Source organism: Tamandua tetradactyla, chromosome 7 (assembly GCF_023851605.1).
Source record: "Tamandua tetradactyla isolate mTamTet1 chromosome 7, mTamTet1.pri, whole genome shotgun sequence".
Classification (NCBI taxonomy): Eukaryota; Metazoa; Chordata; class Mammalia; order Pilosa; family Myrmecophagidae; genus Tamandua; species Tamandua tetradactyla.
The window spans coordinates 79,501,095-79,509,574 of NC_135333.1; the positions used below are offsets into that span (position 1 = coordinate 79,501,095).

At 35.4% G+C, this 8,480-nt stretch overlaps 1 pseudogene; it reads left to right on the forward strand.

Moving 5' to 3' along the window:
• The first annotated feature begins 359 nt into the window (after positions 1-359).
• On the forward strand, positions 360-675 carry LOC143690511 (putative ribosomal protein eL43-like pseudogene; annotated as a pseudogene).
• The last annotated feature ends 7,805 nt before the right edge of the window (positions 676-8,480 follow it).

The window sequence follows — 8,480 nt, forward strand, 5'->3', positions numbered from 1 at the left end:
CTATTTCCAAAGGAGAGCATATTAGAATTTCTAGGAGAGTCTTGAGGAAGTGTTTTAGTGGTTACCACTGAAATTGATGGATTGTTACACTAGACCCAGCCAGCCCCTCATCTGTCAGTCATCCCAAATAACTCCTTTTTTTGTATTGTGTGTGTGTGGAAGTGCATATGTGCATGTGTGAGCACACATATAGGAGTTCCATATAGTATTTTAAGGCTGTTATTCATAAGCTTTTTAAAAAAATGCTTGACACTAAAATAAAATTAAAACATACTAATCTGTTCTAGAATTTTGGCAATTAAAAAGATAAAAATATTAGGTGGATGCTAGAAAGGATAGCAGGATAATTTTAAAATAGGATGGCTCTGGGTTTGGAGCTAGTTTGCAGCCACGCAGCTATATGTATGAAGAAGGTGGGAGTTGTTGATAAATACGGGACGCATTATGATACCTCCCTCTGGAAAATGGTGAAGACAGTTAAAATCAGCCTGCATGACAAGTATACTTGCTTCTTCTGTAGCAAAATGAAAGTGAAGAGATGACTATGGATTCCACACTGTTCCCTTCATGAAAAAATTAGTTGTCAGCGACTGGACCTAAAACACTGCCTCTGTTGTCACAGTAAAGTCTGCCATCAGGGGACTAAAGGAACTGAGAGTCCAATTTGAAATTTGAATTCCACAATTTCACAATTTGAAATATCTCTAGAATAATTAATAAATTAGTATCTTGGGTTTATTTTACATATATTAACCTATCTTAATCTGTTAGAGGAAATTAGCTATTTTAAAATTTTGGCTCCATTTATTAGCTGTGTATATGTTACATAACCTCACTGAACATCAGCTTTTTCCTGTCTAAAATGTGTACAATGGTATGCAATTTCCACTGTTTTTGTTAGGATTAAAAGATGTAGACCTGAAAGATTGAAATTATACAAAACACTTTCTCTGACCATAATGGAATGAAGCTAGAAATCAATAAAAGGTGGAAAACTTTCACAAAAATATGGAAGTTCCAACAATATACTCTAAGCAATCAGGAGGTGAAAGAAGAAATTTCAAGGTAAATCAGTAAATATCTTGAGGTGATTGAAAATGAGAACAATATATCAAAACTTATGGAATGCAGTGATGACAGTGCCAAGAGTGAAATTTATGGTCACAGATGCCTACATTAAAAAAGAAGAGAGAACTAAAGTCAAAGATACAACTGAATACCTGGAGGGACTAGGGAAAAAAAAAAACATCAAATGAATCCCAAAGCAAGCAGACAGATGGAAATAGCAGACTGAAGCTGAAATAAATGAATTTGTGAATAAAAACTATAGAAAGAATGAACAAAAAAATCTCATTCTTTGAGAGGATTACTAAAATCAACAAAGTCTTAGCTAAACTGACAGAAAGAAATAGGATAGATACAAAATACAATGAAAAATGAAATGAGATGGGGGGCATTACTACTGACCCCACAGAAATAAAATTGGTCATAAGAGAATAATATGAATAGCTGTAGGCCAATAAATTAGATATTTAGATAAAATGGACAAATTCCTAGGAACACACAAACAGCCTACAGTAACTCTAGAAGATATAGAAGTCCTCAACAGACCAATTACAAGTAAAGATATTGGATCAGATACCAAAAACTTCCCAACAAAGAAAAGCCCAGGAGCAAATGGCTTCACAGATGAATTCTGCCAATCATTCAAGAAAAGTTAATACTGATCAAATTTTCCTAAAAAATTGAACAGGAGGGAACACTATCTCATTCTGTCTAAGAGGCCAGCATCACCTTAATGCCAAAGCCAGACAAAGATACTATAAGAAAAGAAACTTAAAAACCATTTTCTCTAATCATTGTAGATTCAAAAATACTCAACAAAATACTTGAAAATAGAATCCACTGGGATATTAAAGGAATTATACACCATGATCAAGCGTGTTTAATCCCAGGTATGCGATGGTAGCTCAACACAAGAAAATAATGTGATATGTAATGTTAACAAATTGAAGGAGAAAACATACATGATCATCTCAATGCAGAAAAGGCATTTGAAAAAATCCATCATTTTGCTTAATGAAAACACTTTGAAAGACGGGAATAAAGGAAACTTCTTCAATTCGATAAAGGTATCATGATATCAGTACTACCCAAATTGACTTAGAGATTCAACACAATTCCAATCAAAATTCCAACAACTTACTTTGCAGTATTGTAAAGGGCAATTTCCAAATTTATTTGGAAAGATAAGGGGCCCTGAAAAACCAGTACCTAACATCATACTCAATGGTGAATGACTGAAAACTTCCCTGTTGAGATGTGAAACAAGACAAGGACGGCCTCTGCCACCAGTGTTATTCAGTATTGTTTTAGAAGTTTTATCTAGAGCAGTTAGACAATAAATAGAAATAAAAGGCATCCACATTAGAAAGAAGTGTAACTTTCACTACTTGCAGGTGACATGATACTATACATAGAAAGTCCCCAGAAATCTATAATAAAGCCAGTAGAACTAACAAATGAGTTCAGCAGTGGGATATAAGATCAACATGCAAAAATCAGTAGTATTTTCATACACTAGTAATAAGCAACCTGAGGAGGGTATAAAGAAAAAAATATTTCCATTTGCAGTAGAAATGAAAAGAAGTATCTATGAATAAATTGAACCAAGGATATAAAGGCCTTGTACACAGAAAACTATAAAACATTGCTAAAAAAAAAGACAACAGAGATAAATGGAAGATTATTCTGTGTTCATGGATTAGAAGGCTATCATGATATCAATACTACCCAAATTGACTTAGAGGTTCAACACAAAAATTCCAATAAAAATTCCAACAACTTACTTTGCAGTATTGTAAAGGGCAATTATCAAATTTATTTGGAAAGATAAGGGGCCCTGAATAGCCAAAAACTTATTGAAAAAGAAAAGCAAAGTTAGAGGGTTCACACTTCCTGACTTTGAAGCCTATTACAAAGCTACAGTGGTCAAAACAGCATGGTACTGGCATAAAGATCAATATACTGACCAGTGGAATAGAACTGAGAGTACAGAAATAGACCCTCACCTCTATAGCCAACTGATATTTGGCAAGACTTCCAAGTTCACTCAATGGGGACAGAATAGTCTCTTCAACAAATAGTGCTGGGAGAACTGGATATTCATATGCGAAAGAATGAAAGAGGACCCCTATCTCACACATTATACAAAATTAAGTCAAAATGAATCAAAAACCTAAATATAGCAACCATGACCATAAAAATCCTAAAATATGTAGTAAAGCATTTTATGGTCTTGTAGTAGGCAATGGTTTCTTATATTTTATACCCATTTATGTATATATGGGACCTCCTCATAATTAAAAATTTTTGTGCTTCAAAGGACTTTGTCAAAAAAGTAAGCAGTCAGCCTCCTCAATGGAAGAATATATTTGGAAACTACATACCTGTTAAGGGTTTAATATCCAGAATATATAAAGAAATCATACAACTCAACAATAAAAAAGTAACTACTCAATTAAAAAATGGGTGAAAAAATACGACTAAATGCTTTTCCAAAGTGGAATTACAAAAATCACATGAAATGATGCTCAACATCACTAGTTATTAGGGAAATGCAAATCAAAACCAAAGTGAGATATTTCACACCAACAGAATGGTCATTATTAAAAAAAGAAACTGAAGACTGTAAGTGTTGGAGAGGCTAGGAAAAGTAGGAACACATGCATTGCTGGTGGGAAGATAAAATGGTTTCTAATGCTGTGTAAGACAATTTTGTGATTTCTCAGGAAGCTAACTATGACCCTATAATCCCCCAACGAGATGTATACCCAGAATATCTGAAAGTAGAAACTCAAACAGATATTTGCTCTGTGATGCTCATAGTGGTATTTTCACAACTGCTAAAACTATGGAAGCAACCCAATATGCCCATCAACTAGTTAAATAAAATGTGGTAGGTACATATGATGGAATATTATTCAGCTGTAAGAGAGAATGAAGTCCTAATGCATGTGAAAACATGGATGAACCTTGAGGATATTACGTTGAATGAAATAAGCCATACACATAACGGCAAATATTATATGGTCTCCCTGATATGTGCTAATTATAATAAGCAAACTCGTAGTGCTAGAATCTAGGATATAAGTTTCCAATAGACAGAAGGGTGGTAGAGAATGGGGAACTGGTGCTTAATTTGGTCAGAATTTCTAATTGTAAATGTTTTGATTGTAAACTGATTGAAAATGTTTTGAAATGGATAGTGGTGAGGGAAGCACATTATTGTGAATGTAATTAAGAGTGCTGAATTATGTTTTTGTGTGTGTGTGTGTATGCTTTATGGCAAGGGTCACATATCATTTATTTTCCATGTGAGTATCTCCTTATTGCAGCACTATTTGTTGAATTTTTGTTTGTTGGTTTGCTTATTTTGTGGGGGATGGGGGGAGTGCATGGGTCAGGAATTGAACCTGAATTATGTTTTTGAGTGCAGTTGAAAGAGGAAATTTTGGGTCATGTAAGTGAGTATAAGGAAAGTTAGAAGATAAAATATAGGATTGTATAACAGTGGTTAATGGGCTGAAATTAATGACACAAATATAAGAATGTTCTTTCATGAATTATAACAAGTATACTATACTAGTACGAGGTGTTAATAATAGGGTGTTATATGGGGAAAATGTACCTAATGTAAATATAGGCCATAGTTTGTAATTTTCTGAAATTCCTTCTTCAATAACAAAGGTATCACAAATGCAGACAGTCAATAAAGAGCTGTATGGGAACATTGTATTTTTTATGTGACTTTGCTGTATACCTACAAATTCTCTCCTAAAAAAAGAAAACATGCTAAATGAAAGAAATCAGTATTATGTATTGTATGATTCCATTTATATAAAGTGTAAATATAAATAAATCTATATATACAGATTTAGATTAGTGGTTATGTCTAGCTGGGGAAGGATAGAGGGATTGATAGGTGATTGCTGAGGGGTAGGGGATATTTTTTGGAGTAATGAAAATGTTCTAAAATTGATTGTGGTGATGAATGCACAACTCGGTGATTATATAAAAGCCATTGATTTTACATTTTGGATGGATTGTATGGTATGTGAATATATGTAGATTAAACTCTTCTTATTTTTAAGTAGGCAGTGGCACTGGTTACCCTTGATAGTAATTTCCATTTCACAAACCACACACTCAGGTGTACAGGAAGTGAAATTTGTTCTATAATTAGACTCAACTGTTCTCTTGAGCTCATATCCCATTGATAGCAGAAAACTTGGTTTAGTCATTTTCAGGTGAATTCTACAATTCTATGTTGTCTCAGACATTCCATTTTGAAACCCAGATAAATTCATGATGTATCTCAGAAAACATTCTTCCCAAGATCTTAGATCAAGTGATAGAAGATCTCAAAGATTCTTCTTGGATTTGGGGCTGGGTTTTAGTCCTTGGCCATTTGATTGCCATTGTCATCTACTGGGATTTCCTCTCTGGTCTGTTCTTAAGCATTTGTCATCTTCTGGGAAGGCACTAGCTCATGAGTAAAAGAGTCTTGCTGCAAGACTGAGGCTGCTGTGGCATCTGTTGTGATGCCTTCTTGTCCTGAACATTAATCTCTTATCAGTTCATGAAGTAGTTCTACCAGCTAAATTGTATTTTCTTCTTTTCAGGGTATGTGAAAATTTGACTCTCTTGGTACCATGCTGAGGTTCACATCTCTGGGGGCTTCCGTGAACTCCATCTGTCTTGGCACCTCATGTATAGTCACTGCTAGTCTCTCTCTCAAGATCCCTGCTAAATACTTTCTCTAAGACGTTTTGTCCTTCCTCACTACACTTAAATTTAGAAGCCTATTTGAGGTTTCTCTGCTTGCCCCTTCTTGGAAAGAATAAGAAAAAGGAGGCAGTTCAGAGAGTCTTTTCAGAAACCCTCATCAATGCCCAAAACCTTAGTACTCTTGCTCTTCTCATCAGACCCTGCACACCCACCTTCCCTCCAGTCTATAGCCTGCATATCTAGTATGGATGGGGTCAAAACACTGCTTGTACCTGGTTATACATGTTTAGAAAATCCTTTTGCCTTCAGCCTGGATCTATAGCTGGTGAAATGTCCTTGGATGTTGTACTACCTTAGCAATCTTGTAGCCTGGCTTCTGATGGTGCTGGTGGGTCAGCCTGACAAGGACCTTCCAAGCTGCTCTTGAAAGGCTGAAATCATATTCAATGGCAAGTGATGGCTCTGATGTCTTTTTCCCTGAATATTGCATTATTGTTTTGTTTCTTTTTTCCTCCTGAATTCTCACACAGGCATAACACAAGACAAAAATGAATTAAATTGGATTTTGGATGTTTCAAAATTCGTTATGGGTATCCTTAGTAAGTACATTGCAGCAATCTAACTCAAATGACCTACTGGTCCCCAGAAGCTGAGACAATGGGTTTCTTCTTTGGTCTGTGAATATTTCTCCTGATCCTTACCCCCCATGAAAACAAAAGTGAAAAAGAAGTCCTTCCTACATGTTTATACAAAATAGTCATCACCCCTCCTAGAAATGTTTCCCTGGAAGTAATGCACTCACTTGTGAGTTCTGGCTTAATTCCAGATGTCTGAAAAGTTTGCTCTGTAGGACTTCCAGCTGATTGTTTAAGGATTGAATTCACCTCTGTACCCTAAATTCTCTGAGCTCTTCCTCTCTCCCTCCCCTTCCCAAGCTCCTTACATCCCATTCCCTTTCTCTTTTGGACTCTCCTTTGGCAACTGAAAGCCCTCTTTTGTAACTGATTAAAGGATTAACTCAACTTTATGTGTATTTGCCCATAATTATGTAAATTGACTATATTCATATCAACTGACATCAAGTTATTTTATGATCCTTTATTTCTTAAAAGTCCCTTTTTGTGAAATACGAATCACTGCTATCACCCAAATACATAGTTTCAGTTTTTAACTATAAAGACTTTCTGAACTCACCTTCCTTATTGTGTCAGACTTTGGGGAATATACATATATGAAAATTTTTGTCATGAATTCCCTGGGTTTCTGTCTCCTAAATGGCAAATGCATATAAATGCATATGTTTAAAATCCATTGATTCATATAAAGTTTAGTTTAAGTCATTTGTAAAGAGACCACAGGCCTCAGTGTGTTTAAATACTGAGACTAGGCAATAGGGGAATAAGAAAACTGAAAGCTACTGGGAGTAAGCCTCATTCTGAAATAATTATCAAGATACGTATTGTAGGCTCAAATTTTTTAAAGAAAGAAGGTTTTTCCTTCTACAACTGGCAAGAAATATGAATGGTCAGAAAAATGGGTAACCGAGACTGAGCTAAAGTCAGAGTTTTGGGGGCTGACTCATTGGATAGTTTCACTCTTTTTCAGAAGCAACATGTGAGAGCAAAAAAGAGCACAGACATTGGTTTCAAACTAAAGCATTTTATAGTTTGCATAACACAAATGAGAAACAAACCATCATAATTTCCAGCCCCCATGTTAAGCAACTCCAAGCAACAAGTACAGGTAACTTAGTTATAGGCTCTAGGAAATGCTCGCCCATGGAAAATAAGCCTATGACCCAATAGAAAAAGTTTATTCTTCAAAACTTGGTCCAAGACCATTTTCTTACTGTGCCCACCAATCCAAAGCTGTTATATCATTATCTGCACTCAATCCCAAACATTAATTGTAATATTCACCTTAAAATCACCTTATCCAGTCCCTCAAAAACTAAATATCTTCCTTTAATCCCCCATTTTAAGATACAACAGATTCTCAAGGTGAGGTAGTTCTAAGAAACTTAGCTTTGCCTTATTGACAGGTTCAGCTGGCAATCTTTTTTGGTCAAGAGGTGAAACTAAGATTTCAATTGTTCCTTCAGATAACTAAATATAACTCATTTAACTGATTCTGTGGACAAACTGTTTATAGATCCAAGTTTTTCCTGTTAATATCTACACATGTAGACTTCACATTAATGTAAATAGAACTCTATGAACGAAGCAGCATTGCATTTATGAAATATATTAAAATATTGTGAGTTTCTTCTTAAGTCTCATAAGGTGTTAGCTATGATCCATTTCTTGGCCTCACATATGGAATGGCAGAGATGTGTACCTAGGTCTCCTTAATAGGGTGTTCTCTGGTGTGTACTTAATTCCTCTCTAAACTTGCGTAATTTGTTTACCTTCTCTGAGCTTCAACTCTGCCATTAGTAAAATGAGGGTAATTACTACTTCACAGAGTTATTGGGAGAATTAAAGGGAATCATGTAGATAATGCTCCTATCCTTTTTTTCTGTATTGCTAGACAGAGAATCTGGGGTGAAACTCCCTGCCCATTTTCACCATCTAGCACATGTCCACTGTCTTAAGGTTATGATCATTGTGGGAAAGAAAGGAAGAATTACCTAGTGGTTGAGTGAGGAAACAGATAAAATGTTCCGCGGCCCTTTCCTGGGGAATAGCACT